The 19,123-nt window shown below is 49.0% G+C and overlaps 1 protein-coding gene and 1 pseudogene across 3 annotated transcripts in view; one reads left to right on the top strand and one right to left on the bottom strand.

Annotated features, from left to right (window-relative positions):
• The window catches only part of NXN (nucleoredoxin), a 145,731-nt gene that overhangs the window by 65,843 nt on the left and 60,765 nt on the right, over positions 1–19,123 (bottom strand). The window lies entirely within an intron of this gene.
• Positions 816–2,058, top strand: LOC147028265 (uncharacterized; annotated as a pseudogene).

Here is a 19,123-nt window from a genome sequence, read left to right as displayed (position 1 = left end):
AGAAATTCCAACGTGGCGGTTTGGTGTTGTGACCATGCTTTATCAGGCAGTGTACATAATTGACGCAAACTGCACATCAAAAGTGAGTAACTGATTAAAAAAAATAGACATGTGTTGGTTAGAGAGATATATACAACAATTATTTGGGCCCATTAAGGAAATGGGACCGGGGCATTTACATGTCTTATTTGACGGCTGGTATACACTGTGTACGGGGAGTCTTTATTTGGTCTAAGTTTGAGCCTGGCAATTCCACATTTAGATTTGAGTTAAACCATATTGTTAATCGGTAAACAACTATTCAGAGGACATACTAAAATTGTGTTTGGAATGACGGAATGCCGTAAAATGGACCATCATACCACATTTGGGACAAATTACACATGTATTGCCCCGTACCGTTGATGCAGTACTATGTACAAAGAAACGTTCTTATGGCTGATTGAGGGAACTGTCGGGTTTCATGACACACTCAGGAAGCACCACTCAAAAACCTTCGCTGATTTGTACAAGGAAAATGTATCTACTAAACAGAATGTACAGAAAACAATCAAAGCTGACAGAAAGCTACTGCAGCGATTGCTCAATGCTGTCACCGCCCGGCGACCACTGGAAATGGCGACCATTCTCAAGCATGAACTCTCTCCAATCCTTTATTGATCCAATCTATGGCCAAGGTTGGAGGGAAGATGAACTCTGCTTCAAAGTCGGAGCTGATTAACATATTGATGGCAAGACTACAAGTACCTCCTGAAGTTCCAGAAGCTGACAAGAAGACATGTGTGATTATAGATGGTCATGCCCTCATCCAAGCTCTAGGAAAGCCTGTTGGGTGTCAGATATTTGGTGAATATGCTGATGTGTTTGAAAAAACTAACACGTCACTTTGGACAGCACACAACAAGAGTTGATGTAGTATTTGATCGCTACATTGGGGAAAGCTCCATCAAGGCAGTGACTCGCTCAAAGCGACTGGGAAAAAAGATACCAATCCACAAGCTCATCGATGGGCCCAATGTCCCACTCCCACAGGTTTGGGTCCAGTTCATTGCCTTGGATGAGAACAAAGCTGATCTTGCCAATTTCTTAGCTGAGGAAATCATAAAGAAAGGTAAAGATCTGTCCGGGCGATTTGAGCTGGTAACCGGAGGCGGATTTACAGATGTTACTGATGCAAGGTCAACAAGGAGAGATGACCCCAGGCTTCACGGAAACCATGAAGAGGCTGATACCAGGCTGATACTCCATTCATGTGAGGCAGTTAATGAAGGATACCAAAGAGTGCTCGTAATCTGCAGAGACACAGATGTCATGCTACTTCTGATACACTTTGTATCAACAAGAATATCCGAAGTGTGGATGGTGTCTGGAACAGCAAAGAATCGGAAATGTTACCCGCTATACGCTGTATCTGAGAGACTTACACAACCTGTGAGGGAAAACCTACTCAGCTTCCATGGGCTAACCGGTTGTGACACAACATCTTATTTCAGTGGCCATGCAAAGAAGTCATGCTGGAAAGCATTTGAAAGCCAACCACTTCTTGTCAAGGGGATCGGTCGTGATGGAGACTTTGCACCTATTGAACAGTTTGTGTGTCACCTGTATGGGACACTTGACCAATGAACCGTCAACCCTGCCAGGCTCCAACTCTTTGGAAAGGCTAAGAAGGGACTAGAGATGTTACCACCGACAAGGGATGCACTGGAACTTCACGCTATACGCGCCAATTATCAGGCAAAGATTTTGTTGCAAGCAGACCAGGAACACATAGATGTCTCATCGCCTACAGACACCTCAGCTTGGAGGAAGGAGTCTGGTTGCCTTAAAGCCATGTGGACAAGGCTACCCCCAATCCCAAAAGCCTGCCTGGAGCTGGTAGCCTGTGGATGCAAATCAAAATGCAGAACAGCTCGATGTACTTGCTTCAGAGAGAACTTCAGGTGCACTTTTGCCTGCGGATGTGATGCGATTGACTGCTGTAATCCAACTGGCCAGTAGATTCATACCAAGAGCCTCATGCCGATACACATGCATGTGCATGTAGGCTTATGCGACACACCCAATACTGTATGTTCCCTTTCCGTTGTGTCACCCAGCTGGTCACACTCAGCAACATCACATTAATTTAATTAATATTTTAAACACATTGTAATGATGGATAAATGGCGAAACCATATAGCCCTTTTTCAGATCAAAAAAGTTTGCTGTTTCGCATCATATATGTAGGGCCGCACATTAAGGCATATAATACACAATGTTGCAGAGACTGTGTACTTCAGCAATAGTATCACTATCTTTTTGCAAATATAAACATTAAATGAGCTTTCAACAGGGAAAAGTCCAGGATAAAATGACCTTTCAGGTCAAAATCAGTGGTTGCATCCACCAACATTAAATTCTTCCCCACACGATGACTATAATTGATCTGGCATGGATGCCTGTTATAAACAAGCAATTCACCATAAAATCAGATGTTGGCTGGTGTACTAGAACAAATCTGACTGCCACAAGAGGGGGCTATACAGTTTTTAATTAAAGATAAAGCGAGTGGCCATTGCAAAAAAAGTTTGTTTAGGATTTTACAGTGACAAATTAGTATACCGAATGTGTGTGATAGTTTAAACCAAAAAGATTCGGTGTGCAAATTACTTTAACGTGAAAAATAAACACATTTCGAGAAAATCACATTTTTGTGTTTCAGAATGCCATACACATATGTGTAAAACTTAAAATTCACTTGTTAATTAAACAGGCTAAATGCATGTTTTTGAAAATATAAATAGTTTATATGGATAGAGGAGGCAAAGTTGATGTCAATTCATGCACAATGTAAAAAAAACACAAAATTTCACCTATTTGACCTTGGAAATGACCTTTAAGGTCAAAATCGAGGGTGGCATCCACATACATTTTCTTCCCCACCCTATGACTGATTGATCTAGCATGGATGCCTGCTATTAACAAAAAATGCACTAGAAATCGTTTTCTAGAGGACTTTTCCATGTTTGGCTGGTGTACGATACAGTAACAAAATGATTTTCAACTGAAGGTCACTTTTGACCTTTTGAACCCAAAATCTAATCAGTTCATCATTGTATTACAATCCATACTTGTGCCAAATCTGGTTGAAATCCCTTCAGTGGTTTAATAGTTATCATGGTAACAAAAAAACGTGATAATAGATGGACGCACACATGCACGAATAGACCGACAAGCCCAAAAACATATTGTTGTGGTTACCAAATTCGCAAACCACCATTCAGGTCCCTTAGGTGAGATATCTCGGTAAGTATATGTGTAGTTAGGCCCAAACCCGTTGTCTAGAGGGAATAAATGTCATTCATGCATGCTGCGACTCTTCAGGATAGCCGTTTTTCTTTTACTATCTTTATTTTGGACCAACCGCCATTATTACCACCACCAACCACGTCTCAACAGTCATCACAACATCAACCACCCACCACAACGCCGCTTCACCACAACAGCCACGACCTTTACCGTCACACCTCGCAACCGTCGCATCGCCACCGTTCTTGCGCCGCTTGTGGGTACCGGTATTGGACTCGTGCAGGGCGCGCGCCGAACAGCGTGTACAAAACCACGGACTTTCCGCAGAAAAACGGATCAAAAACGACTCACGCCCACTTTTGTTCCGTCCAATCGGTGAGCGAGGGGCGATTTGGCCCCGCCTCCAGGGCGTTGGAGGGCGGTCGCTATATGCAAATTCATGGATCAAAAAGCATTCACGCCCACTTTTTCTCGGGCCAATGGGGAGCGAGGTGAAAGGTCGAAGGCAGGGGGTCAAAGGCGAAGCCACGGGGCTTATATAAGCGACCGCGTTCGTCAGAAGGTTGGAGTGCGTTGGAAGTTCAGTGCAGTTGGGAGTTCGCGGAGTCGGAGTGAAGAGGACGGAGCTGTGGAGAGGCGGCGGCGGCGGCGAAGGCAGACGAGGGGGTGCTCGCGTCGGTGCCGGGAGCTGCACACCAGAGAGGCCAGCAACGCGACCGAGGTGGAGGAGGAGACGCTCGCCGCGGGACCCGAGACAGGGTTATATCCTCCTTTCCCCGAGCATCAGCAACCCCCTCCTGTTTCCCCCCGTGCTGAGATAGTGCGACAAAGGGGGCCCCCTTCCCACCCCCTGCCGGACACTGTCCGCGAGGCCCGCGGAGTTGAGGCACCACCGCCGCTCCGCGTCTCATCATCAGACGGGTAGGCCCGACACGGTCTCGGCCCCAGGCCCGCCTACCCCCTCATCCTGGAGGGTGGTTCTCTTTTCTTTTGCTTTGGGAATGTGTGTTGTCGGCGCCGTCTGTGAAGTAAAATTGTATAAGTGTTGCCGTGTGCTCGCGTAGTCGGTATTAGATCTGCATTGTCGCATTTGCTTTTTGTCTTCTTCTTTTCTATGTGCTTTTGGTGGAATTGTATATGTGTGCTTTCCGTTCATCGCGAATAAATGTGCTTTATGTTGAACTGTTTTCCCGCTTCACTTCGTCATTTCTTTCATTGAATCCTCATCTTGCTTCACGTAAAGGGTTGGTAGTGGGCTGAATACGCCCGATAATTAATCGAACCGTCGAGGCCGACGATAACACCGCTCGGTTATCCCGATAGTACGGAACGGGTCGCTTAAGTGGCCCGTGTCCGAAGTCGACCTGCGGCGAGGTGCGATCGCCCGGTCTACCCTCCGTGTGGGTACTTAGGTAGGTCGAATTTGGCGAGCAACCCTATCCCACGCGGGGGCCGATTGGCTCGATCGCGGTGAGACCGAAAGGTCCACCCATGACTGGTTCCCGGCGTTAGTCCGAGAGGGTCACGACTGGATTGTCCGTCCGGTGGGCGACGTGCCGCGATTCGAGTTACGTGGCCGTTCGCACGCCGGCGGGCGCGAATCCGTAACACTGGTGTCAGGTCATGCGATACAAACCCAACGCCCTCCTCGCGGCACTGGTATAGGAGAACAGGAAAACGGGCTCTCCTGTCTCCAGCTAAATTCACGGGAATCGGTCCAGGGGTGAGAGAAGCGACCCCCGATTCCCTCCAAATTACGAGCGAGCTAAATTAACCCTTTAAGAGAAGCAAGATGGCGTCTCAAGGCGAGCGGGAGCCGGGGGTATTAGAAATGGATGTAGAATGTGTAGGATCCATGGCTCAGGATGAAATCCCCGTGCAAGAAATGTTAATTGTACAGGAAAACGAACTCGCCCAACTGAACCCAGAGGCCGAAATGGGTGCGGCAGCGGCCGCGGTGTATGACACCTCCCCTCCCCCTCTCCACCAAAACCTCCCGACCCCTGCCGAAACGGCTCACCCAAGCGCACCCAACATGGCCCAGCTATGCGCCATGCTGGCGGCAATGACAAACGAAGTGAAAAACGAAATAAAAGGAATGAACGAAAAGATGGATACAAATACAAATGAAGTGAAAACGACGATGGATGCGAATACACAGCAGATGAAGGAGGAAATGAAAAAGCTCCGGGGTGAGACGCAGAACATGGGCCGATGCCTGCAGGCGGGCATGAAGGCCGTTAGCAGGGAACTTAAAATGGCGACTCCACGTGTCGGAACGAACGAGCTGGAAGGGGGTGCAACGGCTGTCGGGCCCGCGGTGGAGGCGGGTAAGGAAAAAGTAATTCGGGAGACAAGAGACGAGGTGAAAGTAATTGCGAGGGAGAGAAAAGAACAATTAATACGGAAAGCAAGGATGAGGTACGCGGAGATCGTGAAAGAGCAAGGAGTGAAAAACAGGGAAGGACGGGAGCGACTTAAAGAGAAAGCAAGGTTGACCTACGTAAAGATAAGGGAAAGACGCCAGAAAGAAGCGGAGACTAATAGACAGGAGGGGACAACAGAAACTTATAAATGTATAGAGACACGGGAGACAAAAAAAATAGAGGAGAGACTGCATGATAATGACAAGGCTAGAGACGCACACACACACACGGAGGTAGTTAGTCCGGGAGCCAACCTGTGTACGAGGCTGTTTTAGGGTTGGACCTTACAGCCTCTGCTATAAAATTTTACACCCCCAGGATGTTTAGATATATGTTTGCAGTTCATGAAAACCAATGTTGGCAATTCATAAGCTCTTGCGAAAAATTTTGGCGGCCGTTTTTGTTTGAGGAAGATTTGAAAAATTTGATAAAACAGCAATTGTCAATAAAATTTCTAAAAAAATTAAAAAATCACATTCATGAAAAATAAATGTGAACTAAATGTAAGAATTCAATCAGTGCATTGTAAAATGACAAAAAAAAATTGCCTTTGTGAAAGTAAACCTCGTAAAAGTACATAATTTTGTGAAAAATGCCTTAAAAATAACGTTTTTTGAAGATGGCCTTTAGAACTTTTCTTATCATAGGCAGATGCTGCATTAGAATACTAATTTCTCTTAATGTGATATGAACATGGTATCCATGGCTAATTAAAACAGCAAATTTGATTGAGTTCTATCAATTTTTAAAGAGAAAATTAACATTTTTGTCAACCAAAGTTACCCCTACCCCCAAAATCCTCTTACTCTATTGAACACAGTTCGGTTAAGGTTTGCTGGATCCAGGTTGGGTACTTCACAGTTCACTCTTCCAAAGGAAAATTCAATGGTGTTTGGAGTGACATGGCCCTGGAGCAGACATACAACAATGAAGGGAAGACATCTCTGTTCAAACGCATATCTCAGGCACCAGCTGCTCGAGATAAATATGTGAAAACAGCACCATTTCTCACAGCTGTATCAGAGAACATAAAGTCTATGGCTAATCTAGGCCAACAGGAATCTACTCATCATGGAGAAACACAGAAGCAGGCAACAGAAGAACATATGCATGTTGAGGAGATCAAGAAAGTGATATGCCAGCAGATGATAAACCCATTCCAGTGTAACAACCAAGTGGTTCTGCTCAATAGAGCAACTAGTGAGAAGGCTGCTTCAAAAGACTTGGTCCATGCTCAAGCTAAGGGCATGGAAGCCATTATGAAAGCAGAAGAGGTGGTCTCTATTAAGATTGAACCACTGAAGCTGGTAACTTTCTCCTCACAGAAGAAATCAAAACCATCAAGGAAACAGAGTTTAATCAGGATCTATCAAGATGAGACTGCAACTACACGTGTGCTGTGTTTCTATCGAGATGCCGACCCAGTCACAAGACAGATTGCATTTTCCCATGAGTGGACAGACTATCCATCATCCCTGTTTGAGGTTGATCCACGCTTAGCACAGGGGTTGTAATGCGCAAAGGCAACGAGTCTGATTTCGTGGCAGTGCTAATTGCTGAAGCTGAGCAGGATGTTGTTTTACAGCTGCCATCATTACCACAGAGTGACCTATACACAGTTTATCTGGTAGACACAATGGCATTTGTAAATAAATACCAAAAAATGGGTGCGAAAACATTTGGTGAACTTCCCCAGCTGTATCTTCGCAAGCAGGTGTATCCTGCAGTTGAAACCTGAAATGTGCAACTGTGTCAACATCATTGGTGATCAGTATGATTTTGATGATAGCCATACTTTGAAGGGTGATGAGCAGCAGAGGAGAAACCAGACAGACCAGGCAAGACAATTCTCACCATCCAAGAGTCTAGAAATTCCAGACTGGAATTTATTCATGAAGAATCCAAGAAATAAAGGAAATCTTCAGAACTTCATTGGCACTTCCCTTTGTGAGAGTCCTGAAGCTATTCCGGATGGAGTGACCATCATTCTTGGTAGTATGATGGAAAACAAAGGTCACACTCTTTCCATCACATCAGCATCAAGTTCAGTTCTGGACTTACCTTGTGAAGAACATGAAGAGGCAGACACAAGGATTATTGCTCATCTTGCGTATTGTGTGGAATATCTTGATCACCATCGAGCTGTTGTGCATGCAACAGATACAGACACAATTATGCTGTGTATATATCACTTCTGCTGCTTGAACACATTGCAAGAACTCTGGATACAACGGCAGAATCAATACCTACCTATTCATGAGCTGGTAGAAGTGTTGAGCAAGAAGTACCAGAAAATCCTCTTGATGTCGCAGCTACACTTCTGTGCACATATGTGTTGTGTGGATGTGACACAGTGAGCTACCCATTCAGAAGGGGAAAAGAAGAGGTCAGGTCAGGTATGGGAGCATGTGCCAGAACAGCGCGTCGCTGCGTCCACTTTCCGCCGGTACTCCAGGGGCCTCCGTCTGGCCATCCCCCAGGCAGATGCCAGGCCCATCCCCATCTCCTTGAGATGATGGTCAACCTGCTGCAACCATGAGGCACGTGGTCGGCCCACTGGCCTCCCACTCATGAGACTCCCTCGCTGAGAGAATCTGGTGAGCAGGATCAGCGTCAGGAAAACGAGCCACATGTCCATACAGCCGCAGCTGACGCTCACGGACTATGCAGGTAACAAATCTCATCCGAGTCTCTCTCAGCAACCGCTCGTTGGACACAAAATCCGACCAGCGATAGCCAAGGATTCTCCGAAGAGACCTGGTACCAAAGGAATTAAGTCTCCGTCTCAGATCCTTGGTCAAAGTCCAAGTCTCGCACCCATAGAGCAAGACTGGAAATACCAAGGACCTGAAGACTCAGACTTTCGTCCTCCCGCACAGGTACCGGCAGCGCCACACCCCATGATCCAGTGAATCCATGACTCCCCAGGCCTGACCCAGACGTCTATTGACCTCTGGCTCACAACCTGCGGAGACATGAATATCACTGCCAAGGTAAGTGAATCTCTCCACGACCTCAACATCCTCACCACAAACAGACACAGACAGGACAGCAGCATCCAAGATGTCACCGAAAGCCTGGATCTTAGTTTTGACCCAAGAAATCCGTAATCCCAACGGCTCCGACTCCTCATTCAGCACCTCGAGGGCCCCCAAGAGGATGTCTAAAGTCTCCGCAAAGATGACTGCATCATCTGCAAAATCAAGGTCTGAGATCTTGACATTGCCAAACGATGCACCGCAACTTGATCTCTCCGACATCCTCTCTAGAATCCAGTCCATACAAGTGCTGAAAAGTGTGGGGGCAAGTACACATCCCTGACGAACTCCAGTAACAACTGGAAATAAGTCATAGATGGTACCACCACACTTCACAGCACTCTCAGTACCAGAGTAGAGTTCAGACATCAGATCGATCAGTTTCGGTGGCACCCCACGAAGACCAAGAATCCTCCAGAGGACATCCCGATTCACTGAATCGAACGCTTTACAGAGATCAACATAGGCTGCAAGCAGCCCCTGCCGAAACTCTCGTCTGTGTTCGGTGAGGACACGAAGTGCAAGGATACGGTCAATCGTTGACCTCTTTGGTGTAAAGCCTGACTGCTCTGGACGCTGGTGCTCAAGCAGATGGTGGCGAACCCTATCAAGAATTATCCGAGCAAAGACCTTGCCCGGCACTGAGAGCAGCGTCACCCCTCGGTAGTTTTTGCAGTCTTGGCGATCACCCTTCCCTTTCCAGAGAGGGACAACAAGGCCCCTCTTCCAGTCAGTTGGGATGATGCCTGTGTTCCTGTGAAAAGAAGAGCGGCACAGGTTTCTCTGGGACTGATAGGAAACCTTCCCCACCTTGTTGATTTTGGAAGAGATAGTGAAATGGCAGCAACAGAATGTGTCATTGATGAGGCCAGAGTATACTGGACTGCTCTGCATGGCCAAAAAGGGTTCAGCTGTTTGGATACCCTCAGGCAGCATATGTTTGTCTCTTCAAAATTAGACCTTAGGTCACTGCCAGCAACAGAAGATGCGTTTTACTTCCTTGTTTTAAGAGCATTGTATCAATTGCTTCTGTATAGACGTGCACATCTCAGTGACCGAGCACTTCCCCCAGCCACAACATTTGGCAGAACCCTTATCAATGGAAAACTGGTCCCAATTCTCATGTCTAAGCCAGCCAAGCCAAACATAGACAAAACGGTGTCTTGCATGTGCAAATTATCCAAATGTCTGAAACGATGTTCATGCAAAAAGGCTGCTGTGCCTTGCTGAGTGACATGCATATGCCTTGGTCAGAGAGGTTCATGTGGTGGAGTTGTTTCAGAGAGTGACTCTTCCTCTGAAGAGGATGTTTCATGTCACAATATTGTGTTAATCCATTTCTAATTTTATCTTCCTTAAAACCATGGCATGTAAAAGTATGTTCTTGTTCCTGACCCCATTGATAGTCAAGCATTTCTGAGTTACATAAATCTTTTGTTGTTTGACATATAACCTTGTCAATTGAAGGTAGGTTAAATCTACACCAATTGTGATATAGGAAATGAACTCCTCTTTAATATGAGGGGTCATTTGTGTATATAGGTTTAGTGGTTATGATTTTAGGACAATATGAATTACCCCTACCCCCATCCTACATCTTCGCTTTTGCCAACATTTTGTTATCAGAGGGGGCTCGCAAAAGTGTTGACTGTGTTGTTGCGCAAGAGTTTCACCATTGCCAACATTGGTTTTCATATACTCAAAGGGTGTCTCTTTATGAAAATCAACACAAAAATTTTATAGCAGACCGGGCAATTTTTTTTTTTATTTTGATCGGTTGGCTCCCGGACTAAGTGGAGGACAATGGGGGTGAGCTCGCGGACTGGGTAGAGACCCGGTGCGAGCAGCTGGATGGCCTCCTCCAGGAACGAGGGGAGGGAGTATGCCCCCTTGAGGCGAGTCACGACCAGGTGAGTTCGGTCGTGCTTTGCGAGGTTGAGGGGAGGAGTGCTGCGAACGGGTGCTTGGAGAGCTTGGGGGGTATAGAGGCCCCGGAGACCCTTGTGGGGACACGAATCCCCAGTGTGGTTGTCCATGTGTGTGTGGTGCAAGGCGTGAGTGCGTCCCCATGTGTGGAAGCGACCCCGTGTGTGAGTGGTGTGGTGGCGATGGTGCCGGAGTACGTGCTTCCCAGCACGCCGTGTGTGGGTGAGGCACCGTGTGTGAGTGTCGCCGTGTGTGTGGATGAGGCACCGCGGGTGAGTGCCCCCGCGTGTGTAAGTAGTATGGTTTGTGTGAGTAGTGAGGCACGCGTGAGTGAACGGCCGAGTGCAAGGGAGACCGTGAGTGTGAGAGAGCGGTATGTGAGGGAGATGTCGGTTGGCATGCGGGAGCACGCAGCCGCGTCTCCCGGTGTGAATGTAATGGAATGGAGTGTGAGCGTCGTAACACGCAGGTGTGCGTGTGTCGAATGGCGACGACGACGGCGACTGAGGAAAGAAAGCCGAGTAGCGGCTGTAGCTGTTTCGGGGACCGTGCCAGGTTCACCCAGCAGTGAGCACGAGGTCCGTGCTGTGCAACGCACGAGGCCACCACGTGCTCGCTTGCGAGAGTGAAGTCCCGGTCCGGAAATGCCAGCGGTGGATTTGCCGATCCCGCGGACGGACAAAGTTTAGGCAGGATTTCGGATTTGGACCGGACGGGTTCTCCACACGATCATGTGTGTTAAGCTCCAACGGGCAAAGCACATGTGTTCGCGTGGGGAACCCCTCGAGACGTGGGGCTTGTGTTTTTTTTTTATGCGCACGGTGACGCCATGGCTGCACGTGGGGTTGGAATCCGGCAGGAGGGGTATCCCTGCCGGATAGTGCCGTCCAAGGAGGGACGAGGAACACGTGCAGCTGCATGACGTCACGGGCAGGTGCAAAGTGCGCGAGTTGCCGCGCTGGTGCTGCGCAGGTAAAGAAAAAAAAAAAGCAAGCCTCACTTTCGGGTGCACAGGATTCCTGGGCAAGGGGTGGAAGACCCCCTTACCTGGGCACAGGATGGAAACTAGTTAGGGGGAAGGGTTAGCTTAGCTAGACCGACTCCATGGGGCAGGGGTAAGTCCTCATGGAGTCCGTGGAATGGATTAGTTAGAGGGATTGTAGCCAGATTTAGGTTGGGAAATAAAATGAATTTTTGAGTTAGGAGACAGTGACAGACTTGTGGATGTGTAGAGTTGACGTAGCTTAGCGACGTAGTGTTAAATGGAACGTGCTTTAGTGTAAGGGACGACGTGGGAGCACGAGTTAGTTAGGGGATGTAGTGAGGAGGATGGCAGAGTTCAGCGGTGTGTGTGTTGAAGAGTTGTGGGTTGTGAGGTGAGTACGTGTACATGTTGAGTGAGTGAGGCCAGCGGGTCTGTGTGTATGGAGCAAATGGGGAATGCATGGTGCGATGAGTGATTGGGGGGAGGAGTGACTCCCGCCCAAGGGACCCCGGGGTCAGAGTAAAGTGAGTTAGCTGGGTTAGTCAAATTGAAAAATGGAGGTCGTTTTGTTGTTGGTGGGAATGTAGGCTCGAAACCCATTTGGAGGGGTGCAGGAGCCCTGTTGACGGGCTTGGGAGCGTGGCTGCGAAAGGTGAGTATCGCTGAGTGGGTACCCCGGGCACCAGGCTAGTCGACCGCGGTAGGCCAAGGGCCCATGGGGGGGCCGGGATAGCATAGTGGGCACGGGTGCGTCTGCTTGGTGCGGAGGCCCGGGGCGCCATTAGCCGCGTGGGCAGTGTTGTGGGCAAGGGTGACCCTCGGAAAGGGGCCCGGGAAGCCAGCCTGCCACGTGTGCGTTTCAGGGGAGGTGCCATGGGGGGCACTCCCCGGTGTTAGGGAGCTGGTAGGCTCGGAGGCAGTGTAGTGCCCGGGGGTGCCATAGCGGGAGATTCGGCAGAGGGTCGTGCCTGCCAAAGGGAGCCACGTGTCCCAGCCAGGAGACCGTGTGAGGGCACGGAGAGAAAATTGGGGGGCGAGGCCCGAAATTGTGAGGTCACCAACACAGGCAACGGGAATCTGGGTTGTTAGAACCAATAGTTTAAGCGAGAGGCGCTTGTTGAAAGCCCCAGGGTAGTTTAACAGCTAAATGGTTAGGGTAGATTAGGAGATGTACCCCTCCGCACCATCCATCCCCTCGCTCTCGTTGTGGGCCGCTGGACCCACTTTGGGTTAGATCGCCGAACTCTGGGGAGGCCATCCTGAGGCTTCGTTGGGCCTCGACACAGGACGCTAGCTCTCCCTTATTCCCCTCCGGGAAGGGAACGTAGGGGTTGGGAGTAGGCTAGGTGACAGGATAGGTTAGCCGAACAAAGACGATAAAGGGGGTTAGGGGACGATTTATAGTGGGGAAGTTAAAAAAAAAAAAAATTAAGTTGGGGCTAAATTGGGGTTTGACAAATTAAGGGAGTGGGTATGTACAGTGACAGGCAAAGGCGATAGGTGGGAGGGAGACAGGTAGGTAGGTCCGAGCCCGCCTTCCAAGTGGCCAGCACCACCGCACTCCCTCCACCAACCTCCACTGAACGGCAAAGGCTGGCCACTTCAGCCGGCTGGCTGTTTTTCTTCAAGGCCTGTGCCGGCCCACTTCATCGGCAGCTGTTGTGTTGCTGCAAAGCCTGTGCCGGCCGGATCGTCTGCAGCTGTTTTCTTCAAGGCCTGTGCCGGCCAGTTCATCTGCCGGCTGTGTTTGCCTGCAGCGGCCTTCTTCTGCGGGCTGTGTTTGCCTGCTGCCTTTGCCATGCCATGCCCACTGCCCACGTTCACCAGCCCCGTTCAATTTTGCTTTGCCCCCCCCTGTTCATTTCCATGTGCGCCAGGATCCGCAAGGCAACAGTTTGCAAGCTGCGAGAACTGCCCTGTTGGCAGCTACAACACGGGCCTGCAGTGGCGGCCCGTGCACCGTGTTTGTGTTCATCCATCCATTCGTTGTGCTCATTGCGTGTGCCACTTGAGCTGGCACGGAGACTGCGTTGTGCAGCCCATGCACCGTTGTGGTTCACTGCGTTCAGTTCAAAAGGGAAGGCCTTGGACTGCGTGTGAGCAGCCAGCCACGTTCCCTGTCACCTGCATTGTTTTGAGCCAGAGACTGCATGCGAGCAGCCTGGCTCCCTGCTAACTGCTTTTCTTTTGCAGAGTTCATTGATCCTGGGCCATGGTTTAGTGTAAAATTTGTAAGTTAAGGTTAAGATGTACTGTAAATATGAGTGCGCCCCGGCATGTCTGTCCTAGCGCCGGCAATTTTATTTAAGTCGTCCGTGTGAGTGAGTTTGTTTAGGTAGTTACGCAGCCCTCAGGTTATTTATTTTGGGGACACGAATACCATGAATGTCGCACTCAGGGATCCGTAGGTAAAATGTACTAGGGGAAAACTACACATGATGGCACACGAAAATTTGACGACTCGGGACGAGTCTGTAAAAAGGGGAGGGGGTAGTGTTGTGGTTACCAAATTCGCAAACCACCATTCAGGTCCCTTAGGTGAGATATCTCGGTAAGTATATGTGTAGTTAGGCCCAAACCCGTTGTCTAGAGGGAATAAATGTCATTCATGCGTGCTGCGACTCTTCAGGATAGCCGTTTTTCTTTTACTATCTTTATTTTGGACCAACCGCCATTATTACCACCACCAACCACGTCTCAACAGTCATCACAACATCAACCACCCACCACAACGCCGCTTCACCACAACAGCCACGACCTTTACCGTCACACCTCGCAACCGTCGCATCGCCACCGTTCTTGCGCCGCTTGTGGGTACCGGTATTGGACTCGTGCAGGGCGCGCGCCGAACAGCGTGTACAAAACCACGGACTTTCCGCAGAAAAACGGATCAAAAACGACTCACGCCCACTTTTGTTCCGTCCAATCGGTGAGCGAGGGGCGATTTGGCCCCGCCTCCAGGGCGTTGGAGGGCGGTCGCTATATGCAAATTCATGGATCAAAAAGCATTCACGCCCACTTTTTCTCGGGCCAATGGGGAGCGAGGTGAAAGGTCGAAGGCAGGGGGTCAAAGGCGAAGCCACTGGGCTTATATAAGCGACCGCGTTCGTCAGAAGGTTGGAGTGCGTTGGAAGTTCAGTGCAGTTGGGAGTTCGCGGAGTCGGAGTGAAGAGGACGGAGCTGTGGAGAGGCGGCGGCGGCGGCGAAGGCAGACGAGGGGGTGCTCGCGTCGGTGCCGGGAGCTGCACACCAGAGAGGCCAGCAACGCGACCGAGGTGGAGGAGGAGACGCTCGCCGCGGGACCCGAGACAGGGTTATATCATCCTTTCCCCGAGCATCAGCAACCCCCTCCTGTTTCCCCCCGCGCTGAGATAGTGCGACAAAGGGGGCCCCCTTCCCACCCCCTGCCGGACACTGTCCGCGAGGCCCGCAGAGTTGAGGCACCACCGCCGCTCCGCGTCTCATCATCAGACGGGTAGGCCCGACACGGTCTCGGCCCCAGGCCCGCCTACCCCCTCATCCTGGAGGGTGGTTCTCTTTTCTTTTGCTTTGGGAATGTGTGTTGTCGGCGCCGTCTGTGAAGTAAAATTGTATAAGTGTTGCCGTGTGCTCGCGTAGTCGGTATTAGATCTGCATTGTCGCATTTGCTTTTGTCTTCTTCTTTTCTATGTGCTTTTGGTGGAATTGTATATGTGTGCTTTCTGTTCATCGCGAATAAATGTGCTTTATGTTGAACTGTTTTCCCGCTTCGCTTCGTCATTTCTTTCATTGAATCCTCATCTTGCTTCACGTAAAGGGTTGGTAGTGGGCTGAATACGCCCGATAATTAATCGAACCGTCGAGGCCGACGATAACACCGCTCGGTTATCCCGATAGTACGGAACGGGTCGCTTAAGTGGCCCGTGTCCGAAGTCGACCTGCGGCGAGGTGCGATCGCCCGATCTACCCTCCGTGTGGGTACTTAGGTAGGTCGAATTTGGCGAGCAACCCTATCCCACGCGGGGGCCGATTGGCTTGATCGCGGTGAGACCGAAAGGTCCACCCGTGACTGGTTCCCGGCGTTAGTCCGAGAGGGTCACGACTGGATTGTCCGTCCGGTGGGCGACGTGCCGCGATTCGAGTTACGTGGCCGTTCGCACGCCGGCGGGTGCGAATCCGCAACAATATTATGCTTCCTGCCTTTGGCTGTGGAGGCCGAATAAAGCCTCATTTCCTTTATTTCATGCATCTTAAAAGACTGACTGGAACACTCGTATACACAGCCATGGCGTCTCCCAGACCAATCACATACAGTATAAAATGTCACCTCCAAAATCAAGTGCTGGCTTGGCAATCTCCATCAAGTCAAGTCCTTCCATGACACTTTGGAGCTGCTACTTATCACAAGCAAATCTTCAGATACAGACAGTGTCGTAAAACATCCCTCTTCGCTATTGACTTGAATGTCAATGTGCTGTCTCGGATGTTTGACTTATCTCAAGTATCATCTCAGACGCTCTCTCTGTTATCAATCCTCCATTACTCCTACCAGGTCAAATCAGCGATTCTGCTCAACGCTTACACCCATTGGTGGAATTTTTGACCCACTCCTCATTCTCTACATATAGCACTACCCACCTCCTAGTTCATTTCTCCCCACTACACCACCCTCGTTTCTCTTCTATCATCCACCCGCTATCTCACACTCTCCCACTCCCTTAGTTAAGTATGCAATATGTAAATGACCATTTTCCAACATTTCAATATGATTGTTCACAACGCAAATGACAGACCTTTTGTGATATCTTATTTTCTTACCTTCTCATATCAATCTCTCACTCAGATCAATCATTCTCAGAGTAGTTTAGCAATAGATGCGTTTTTGGAGTGGAATTGTTTATACTGATGAAAACGTTGTGAGATTGTAATTTGGTAAAGAAGATGGACACCATGGGAATTTGTGGAATGAATTTAAGATCAATCATTGGCTTTTTCTTTTGCTCCAGGTGATCTCTCCAGTGTTCTTGGAGTGCATCGATTGGTATTTTGCACACATTTGCAAAGCAAACAAGAAGCGTTGCGTTTAACTGCATCTGAGACATATCTTTTGATGAAAGAAGCATACAAGGATGTCATTTCACAATGTGATTCATTGTGAAATTTAGAAATACACATGAATTTGTCGAGGATAAAACTCTATCTTATCGATCATCCAGAGGCAGAATTGATGCAGCATAAACAACCATGACCAACTTGCACCTTCTTTCAGGAAGATTAATGCATAACAATCAAGAGATCAGAAATCATATGGTATGTGTAACGGAAAAAATGAGGGGCATAATGGGAAGGTTAGCTTCATATAAAGTATTCTTCCCTCCCACCCTGATCCCTGGCCCATTCCTCAAAATGCCTGGGCCCCATGGACCCTTTGGCATTCCCTTGCATTCTCAACATAATTCATCTCTACTTTTTATATATACCTTGTCGAGGATCGTATGAGAGCCAACACACAATGCACAGCAAGGGGTGCATGAGGCAAGAGGAGTGGGAGAGGGAAGCGAAAAACAGGGGAACAGAGACATTAGATCTGTGGAAGGGAGAGGGATGGGGGCAGAGAACACAGGGTATAAAAGATGGAAGTTACAAGGACTTTCAGGAAGGAAAGCAGGGAATTTGAAGGGGGTAGGTTTGGGGTGGATTAACGGGGGTAGAAAAGATCAAGGTTTTGGATGGGGGAAGATAAGAGGTGGTGGTGAACAGCCGTTTTGAAAGCTTGGAGGGAATAACGGGATTGAAGAGAGTGTGGGAGTTTATTCCAAAGGCAGGAAAAAAAAAGGAGGAAAGAAAGTGAAGGTGAGCAGTGATTCATGATTTTGTTAGTTTTACCAGAAGGGGGATGCTCACGGACGTTGAGCGCCCTGCAGAAATATGGGGGGGGGGGGTGGGGGGGACATATCGCAGACAGAGCAGGGAGGGCGAGACCAAAGAGAAGACGGTAAAAAAACAGAAAGATCACCGACCTGCTGTGGTGAGAGAGTGAGAGGCACAAAGACTCAGCCTCACCGCAAGCGATACCAATGACCCTAAATGCTTTGGTTACCACAGCGTGAAGCCGAGAAAGGTGAGAGGCAGGAGCACCAGCACAGTGGGGTGGGCAGTACTCCATCAGGCTGCGGACAAAAACTTTGTATGTGGTCAGGAGCTCAGGTGGGACGAGGAAGGACTTTGCACGATGGCGGAGTCCCAGTCGGCGACTGGCATTGGAGGCCATGTTGGAAATGTGGCTTTCCCAGGAAAGGTCATGGCAGCTAGTGAGACCCAGAAGCTTGAATGAAAGGACTTCTTCCAGACGATTGTTGAGCAAGTAGATGGTGGGGGGGGGGGGGGTTCTAAATGGTCCTTTCATATAGACATAGTGACAGTGAGAGATTTGTCAGGATTGAAAGACATGTTCCACGTGTTAGACCAGTTTGTGATTTCACCCAGATCTGCAGAGAGCAAAGAAGCTGCTGCTCGCCGGTCTTAGGGATGGCAGATGGTATGACGGAGGGCGGAGTCATCAGCAAAAAGATAAAAAGGATTTTCCAGAGAGTCGGAGAGATCATTGATGAAAACCAGAAAAAGAACAGGGCCCAGAACACTGCCTTGAGGAACTCCAGCCTGCACAGGAAGAGGGGATGAAAGAACTCGATTTAGGGCCACATGTTGACTATGACAGGAAAGGAAGTCTGCAGGCCATGCATGGAGATGGCTTTGGATACCATAGGAAGAGAGTTTGGTGAGCAGGGCAGGGTGCCAGCCCGTGTCAAAAGCACACTATATGTCTAGGGATATGGCTCTGATTTCAGTCTGGCATTGAGTCGCTCCATCCATTGTTGGGAAAGCAGAAGCAGCATATCCAGGGTAGTGACCTGGTCTGAAACCAAATTGATGATTGGAAATCAAGCAATTGGAGAAGAGGAAGGATTTAATGTCTGAAGCGATGATGGATTTCATGACCTTGCTGATGATTGGGAGAAGGTCATTAGTCTGTCGTTGCAGAGATCTATTTTGCACCTTTCTTATGCAGGCCGGTAATATTTGCCGATTTCCAAGCAGAGGGCAGATGACCTTGAGCAAATGAGATGGTGAATAGAACAGAGAGAGGGTGAGCAAGAGCAGAGGAGCAGGTTTTTAGGACACATGGGCGAATGCCGTCTGGACCGGTTGCAGAATCTGAGTCGAGGTTAAACTGCAAGCTCTCCGCTTTGTCAGAAGAAAAGGACACAGAGCCCAGGGACAGTTGGGTGCGACTGGGTAAGGTGGGTACAGAAAGCGATAGGTTTCGGACAAAAGATTTACATGCAAACACCGAGTTTAGGCATTCAGCCTTTTCACGTGTGTTATCAGTAGTACGGCCATTTGAGGTAAGGGAGGGGATGGAGGGGGAACGTACACCAGAAACAGATTTAATTAGATGCCACCAGGATTTGGAGGAG

Source organism: Eptatretus burgeri, chromosome 4 (genome assembly GCF_056783735.1).
Source record: "Eptatretus burgeri isolate ZD-2024b chromosome 4, Ebu_testis_v1, whole genome shotgun sequence".
NCBI classification, from domain to species: Eukaryota; Metazoa; Chordata; class Myxini; order Myxiniformes; family Myxinidae; genus Eptatretus; species Eptatretus burgeri.
This window is presented reverse-complemented; position numbering and strand designations above follow the sequence as displayed.